At 44.4% G+C, this 6,000-nt stretch overlaps 1 protein-coding gene across 1 annotated transcript in view; it reads left to right on the top strand.

Annotated features, from left to right (window-relative positions):
• Positions 1-283: 283 nt before the first annotated feature.
• Positions 284-6,000, top strand: part of DHX32 (DEAH-box helicase 32 (putative)) — a 44,474-nt gene continuing 38,757 nt past the window's right edge. Inside the window, exon 1 of the mRNA XM_069461010.1 lies at positions 284-559. The gene's annotated coding sequence lies outside the window, so the exon portion shown is untranslated. The remainder of the gene's footprint in view (positions 560-6,000) is intronic.

The following is a 6,000-nucleotide window of genomic DNA, read 5'->3' as shown; positions in this document are numbered from 1 at the left end:
GGGGCGCCCATGCTCGTTCCCCGGGAGCCCCCGGCCCGGCCGCCCTCTCCGGCCCGGCCCGCCCCGCCCCAGCCTCCCTTACTCTGGGGCTCCATGCTCAGCTGCTCCCGTGCCCCAGGCCGAGCCCCTGGCGCCGCCGCCGCGCCTCCTAACGCCTCTCCTCCCAGGCAAGCGTCGCTTCGGTTCCCCTGACAACCCGGGGGACGGGAGAGGAGGGGCCAGAAGGACGGCAAGAGGGAGGGACCAAAACTCGTCAGGAAACGCGGGCAGGCGCGTGGGCCCGCGCGTCGCCCGGGGCCGAGCGAGGGTGGCGGCCGGGTCACTGGCTGAGGACACTGCCCCGGAGGCCCGGTCAGGCGATCGCGCCCTTCCTGGCGGGTCTCGCGTCCCCGCGGGACCTGTGCCCCGACCCCGGGGGTAGTGGCCTGCGGGCCTGGCCGTCGCCGTCCGGAGGCGTCGCTAGGGCTGTTAGCTCGTGCGTCGGGCGAGTCGGCCTGGCCCGCTGGGAAGGCCGCCGGCCCTGGGCCTCCCTCCCGGGGCTCGTGAGCCGCCGCTGCAGGTAACGGCGGGCCCGGGCGGCGGGAGGGGTCGGGCGCCGGGCGGGGGCCCCCGGGCCGGGGGGCGGCCCCGGGTACCTGTTGCGGCCGCCTGGGGACCCCCTGCCCGCCGTTGGCCGCGGACGACCCCCGCCCGACCCCCGAAACGGCCCCAGGGTGGCCTCGCGCCCGCCTCTCACTGAGCACAGGTCTCGGCAGGGGGACCGAGCATTTGCACGGCAGCCTTCCAAGCATGGGATCCCTGCTCAGCCAGGGGCTTCGGCCCAGGTCTGGGTGGTCGCTCGTGCCGCGTTTACGGGCAGCAGGGCGCAAATGGGAGCCCCTTCTGTCGTCGCCAGTGGGCCAAGGGGGTCTCCTGAATCTCGAAACCCCGGAGAATTCCGGGTTGCCCGGCATTGCCCTGTCATCCCGAGTATCACAGGCAGTGGGCCCGGGTCGGATCTTTCCGGTTGGTTTAGTTATTTTTGTGTCTATTTGTTTCAATCCTCCCGGTTTTCGGTTGAGTAACTCAATCAGCCCACATGTTTTGTAGCAAAACTTTGTAGGGCTGTTAAACAAATGTAACATTATCCCACACAATGGTCTTTCATAATATTGGTTTTAAAAACACGGATTCGGGTTTTGCTTTAAGGAAGCTTTGAGGGTCACAAGGGAGTGTTATCTGATAGGTTGTAAAACTTTAAACAACCGGGAGAGTATCATAGGTTAAGGAAAACCGGAAGGAGGAAAGAAAACTGGAGAAGAGAGAATAAAAAGGATGAGAATGGAAGTACCGGGTGGGGTGGGCAGGCGGAGGAAACTGCGGGATGATTTAGTACTCAGGTCTGGAGATTACAGCCCCTCTATCAATCCCGACTGCTGCTCGAGACAGTACTTGAAGGAAATGGAAGGAAGAGCCCTTTTGGGGTCACCTAAGTGATTACTCATCTTGCCACCAGAGATATTTCCACTCCATGGATGACAAGGACACCAAGGAGAATTACTTTCCTCTTAGAAAGGGAATCATTCAGAGGTTAATTGAACCTGAGGAGCATATATTCTATGATGGAAGCAGACATTTATTACATTCTGCCAAATTAGGCTTTCCCCTCTCAGACTCTATGGGAACTTTTTGAGATTAATTGTCAAAACAAAAAGGTTTATGTGTGGATATTGACAAGCAGTGTGATATATACAGAACCTGTAATTCTTAAGCTAAAGTATTAAAGTCATAAATTCAGGCTGGAAAGTAAATACTTCATGGTACCTTAACAACCTGTTCCTGAAATTTAGAGACAGGGGATGTATTTTTAGGCAGAAAGTATCTCAGATCGGCAGTACTTCTGTATACAGTATTTCTCAAACTCTTGTTTTCATACATCATTAGCAAAATTGCAGAGGCCTTTTCATCCAAGATAACAAACATCGTGATGCTTACCAGTAATATCATAATCAAAACCGACAAGATAGTGATTTTTAAAACCCTAGCAATTATTGACACAAAAAAGAAAGTAGGGTTAAATTTCTCAACAGTAAAGGATGAGGCATTTGTATTTTTTTTTTTTAAAAAGAAGACAGAATCAACAGCACAGATCTCCATATTAAGGTAACAAGGACTCAAGAATTTGGTTTTAAGGTTGGAAAAAATGGGGATATGTATTGATGAAGTACTTTGTAGTGACATAGAAGAATTATTTTAACAGGTATGAAGTTGACATGGAAGAAGACTTGAAATAGTTTAGGTAACAGGTAAAGGCAATTGTGAAAAGCAACATTTGGTTTTAGGGGATAGTGAACTGTGGAAGAAAAGACTGGTTAGGGGGTGAAAGTAGGGAGGAAAAGGCACTAAAATGGCTAAGGCAGGGACATTTTCTCCTTTTCCTTCCATCACCTAGTACAATGTACTTGTTAAGTGTTTGTTGAATGAGAACAACTTTGGAGAAATTGCTTTGGGTATAGGAATACACTTTACTATTGGAGAAAATACCAGAGATCAGAAAGTTGCTTATGGGACAGGGGTTGAAGATGAATGGTAAATGTACTGATTGTCCCTTTTTTGGAATTTTCAACCATTGTGTTTATTTCTTTTCACTGGCATTTTCAGTATGTTATTGGTGGTCAAATGAAAAGCAAGAAAGTGTACTGTTGCTGGATTTTTTTCTAAGCTCATCACTGGATAAAATAGTTAATTATTATTTACTTTGCTGATGCTTAACTAAATGTAGCAAACCAAAGCATTATTACCAGGAAATAACAAAGAAACAATGAAGAGACAGATGTAGCCTTTCTTTTTCTTGTTTAAATCTCTTGGCCACATCAGAATTCAAAGTAAAAATAACTCTAGTGGGAAGTTAACATTATTTAATGCAAATAGGATGATAAAAAATATACCAAATAAATGTGTTAGTTTTGTCTCCTAGCCTTGCTATCATATGTTGGAGAAAGTTTTCTTTTTTGTTTTTATGGTGTTGGGGCTTTTGTTTTCTTTACCAGAGTGAGGGTACTTTTTCCTCTCTCTTTCTCTGTTACTTTCTGAAACTCATAAGGAATTCAGTTAAAGGTAGAAAACAATCAAATGTCCATTTTCGGTGTGTTTCCTCTTTGTCCTCCAAACCTGTCATGGTCTGCACTCAAATCGTTGGGCTCGGGAGGAATGCCCATCCCTCAGCCCTTCTACGCATTCCCTGTGTAATCGGGCTGCAGGACTATGCTGCCCTCTACCCTTCTGAAAAGTCTTCCAGGATTAGGCCAGTGCTCACTAAATGCACTTCTCTCTCCTGCCAGGGGCACTACACAGTTTAGCACTTAGCCCTGTGCTGTACTTGTAGGGTTTTCTCTCATTTTATGAGTATGAGTCTTGTACCTCTGATTAAACATTTCTGGAGGACATGGGTACTTTGAGAGGGGAGTCTCCAACCTCCTTGTTTGCCAGCAAATTAATAAACTCCTCTTTCCTTCCTCTCAATAAATAAATAAATAAATAAAATAAAGAAAAACATTTAAAATAAAGAAAAACATTTCTGGGCCGGGCGTGGTGGGTCATGCCTGTAATCCTAGCACTCTGGGAGGCTAAGGCAGGAGGATCGCTGGAGGTCAGGAGTTCAAGACCAGCCTGAGCAACAGCAAGACCCCCGTCTCTACTAAAAATCAAAAGAAATTAGCTGCACAACAAAAATTATTTTCAAATAAAAATAAAATTAAAAAAATACATTTCTGGAGTTAAGTCCATGACTTATGCTTCTTCTGTATTTTTTCACTGTGTGCTTCACTAGCACATAGTGGGCTGCAGTGTGTACCTCATAATTTAAGTAGAGTAATAATAGAGGACAAGCCCTTAGGGATGATTGCATTAATTTCTAGCTATGCCATTTTGGAAAGCCAGGAGCTATTATTTCCTCATTGATAACTAGACATAATAAAACCTACAATAGTCTAATAGTCTAGTTTGGAGACTCAAATGTGATTATAGATATGAATGAAAATATCTTGTATATTGTAAAGAACTTTTTCAATGTAGAGGGATGTTGTTGATTCAGGCATAGAACAGACATTTATTGAGCATTCACAAGGTGCTAGGTACTTCCCAGGTTCTGGGGTTGCTATTCATAAAGGGTGAATAGGAAATGACCGGGTAGATTGTGTGTGAGGGCAGGAGAGCTTCCTAGGCACAGGGACAGCTTGGGCAAAGGCACAGAGAACGACTCTTAGCAGTAGTTCATTGTGGCTGAAGCAGAGAGTACTCCATATATACTAGAAGAGAATGGGACGGAATGAGGCCAGAAAGGCAAACGTAGGCTAAATCAGAAAGAGACTAAGGACTACGGGCTTTTCCCTTAACGATATTAATAACAAGAAGGATTTGGGTCACTGACATGATCAATTTTGCATTTAAACAGGATCACTGGCAGCATGTGAATGAGGGATTTGTGGAAAGCCAAAATTAGAGGCAGAAAGAACAAAATTGGAGTTTTGCAGTAATTCATTGAAGAAATGAAGAGATAACTAAGGTGGTAATGGTGAGACTAGGGACAAGGGGGCCAGTGAAAGAGAGAATTGGCTGGTCTTGATGATACAGGAGGTGAAGAAGAGGGAAGGGCAGGAATGACTTGGGGGTCTTCTCTGGGTGCTGGGGGGTTCTGCTATTTGTTGAAATCTGGAACACAAAAGAAGGGGAGAAAATTGTTTAAGGCATGTAAGAAATGGGGTAGATGATGAGTTCAGTTTTAAGCTGCCTGTCGTCTAAATGGGGAGGTCCCTTAGTAGTAGTTGGACATGTGGGTCTGGAACTAAAGAAGTCTCAGAGGAAGATAGAAATCTGGATTAAGCATTCAGTAATTGAAGTTAAAATGTGAACGATTTTCTCCAGGACTAGTATGTGGAATGAGAAGAGGGTCAAGGATAGGACCTGAGCGGACACATATTTTACACTGGGGGTGGGGGGTGGCTGGTGGTGGAAGAACCCAGGAAGACTAAGAAGAGTGGACAGAAAAGTAATCTGAAAATCTGGAAAGATTAACATGAGTCTCTATTCTTGAGCAGTTCATGCATTAGCATTCCCTGAAATCATTGTGTTTTCCTCCATCTGCAGAGAATGCAAAACATAGTTCATCTATTATTGTTTTGTTAAAGTTAATACAAAATAACTACCCATTACTTTGTTAACAACAACAAAAAAAATTCCTGATATTTATGGTTTTCAGCCTTCATTTGGGACAACAAATCAAGTAAAATGTAACTTTAGAAGTTGATTATGATGATGCCACAAGCAAATACTCTCTTTAAGAAAGATGGATAAAAGTTCATTTTGTGTATGTCAGAGGTAAAATAAGTATGTTAACTTACTTGGGAGAAACTGGCAGTAGCCTATTCTTTAGATCTCAGCTTTTATTGGATCTCAGACATTTGTTCAGATATCTAACTATATAAATAAACCAAATTAGTTGTGATCGTTCCACCTCGACCTCCCAAAGTGCTGGGATTACAGGTGTGAGCCACTATACCCAGCCCATGTTTTTCATATCTTTAAAAAAGATATACATCTCTCTCTATACCATGTTTTTCTGTTTTATGATGTTTCTTCCAGGCTACCCTGCCTGATGTCCCCCATAGTGTCAAGTATTTCTTTGACCCACAGTGGTGCAACATGAGCCCATTTTCTTTAACGTAGTCAGGAAGCAGTATGGTTATATGGTTAAGCATACACTGTACACTTAACTGAGGTTAAGCAGGGATCAGGCTGCCTGACTTCAAATACCTGTCCTACCACAAATGAGCTTCTGGAAACTGGATAAATTAAACCTCTGAAGGCTTAAATTTCCTCATTTGAAAAATGGAAATAATAAAGTAAACCCTCATGGGGTCCTTAAGAGTTTAAATGAAATAATCCATATAAAGTGCTTAAGTGTTTAACATAGCATCTGGCATGCAATAAGCACTCTATAAATGCTAATTGATAGAATTATCA

The sequence above is a fragment of the Eulemur rufifrons genome, chromosome 28 (assembly GCF_041146395.1).
Source record: "Eulemur rufifrons isolate Redbay chromosome 28, OSU_ERuf_1, whole genome shotgun sequence".
NCBI classification, from domain to species: domain Eukaryota; kingdom Metazoa; phylum Chordata; class Mammalia; order Primates; family Lemuridae; genus Eulemur; species Eulemur rufifrons.
The sequence above is the reverse complement of the archived record's forward strand: the minus strand, read 5'-3'. Positions and strand labels throughout refer to the sequence as shown.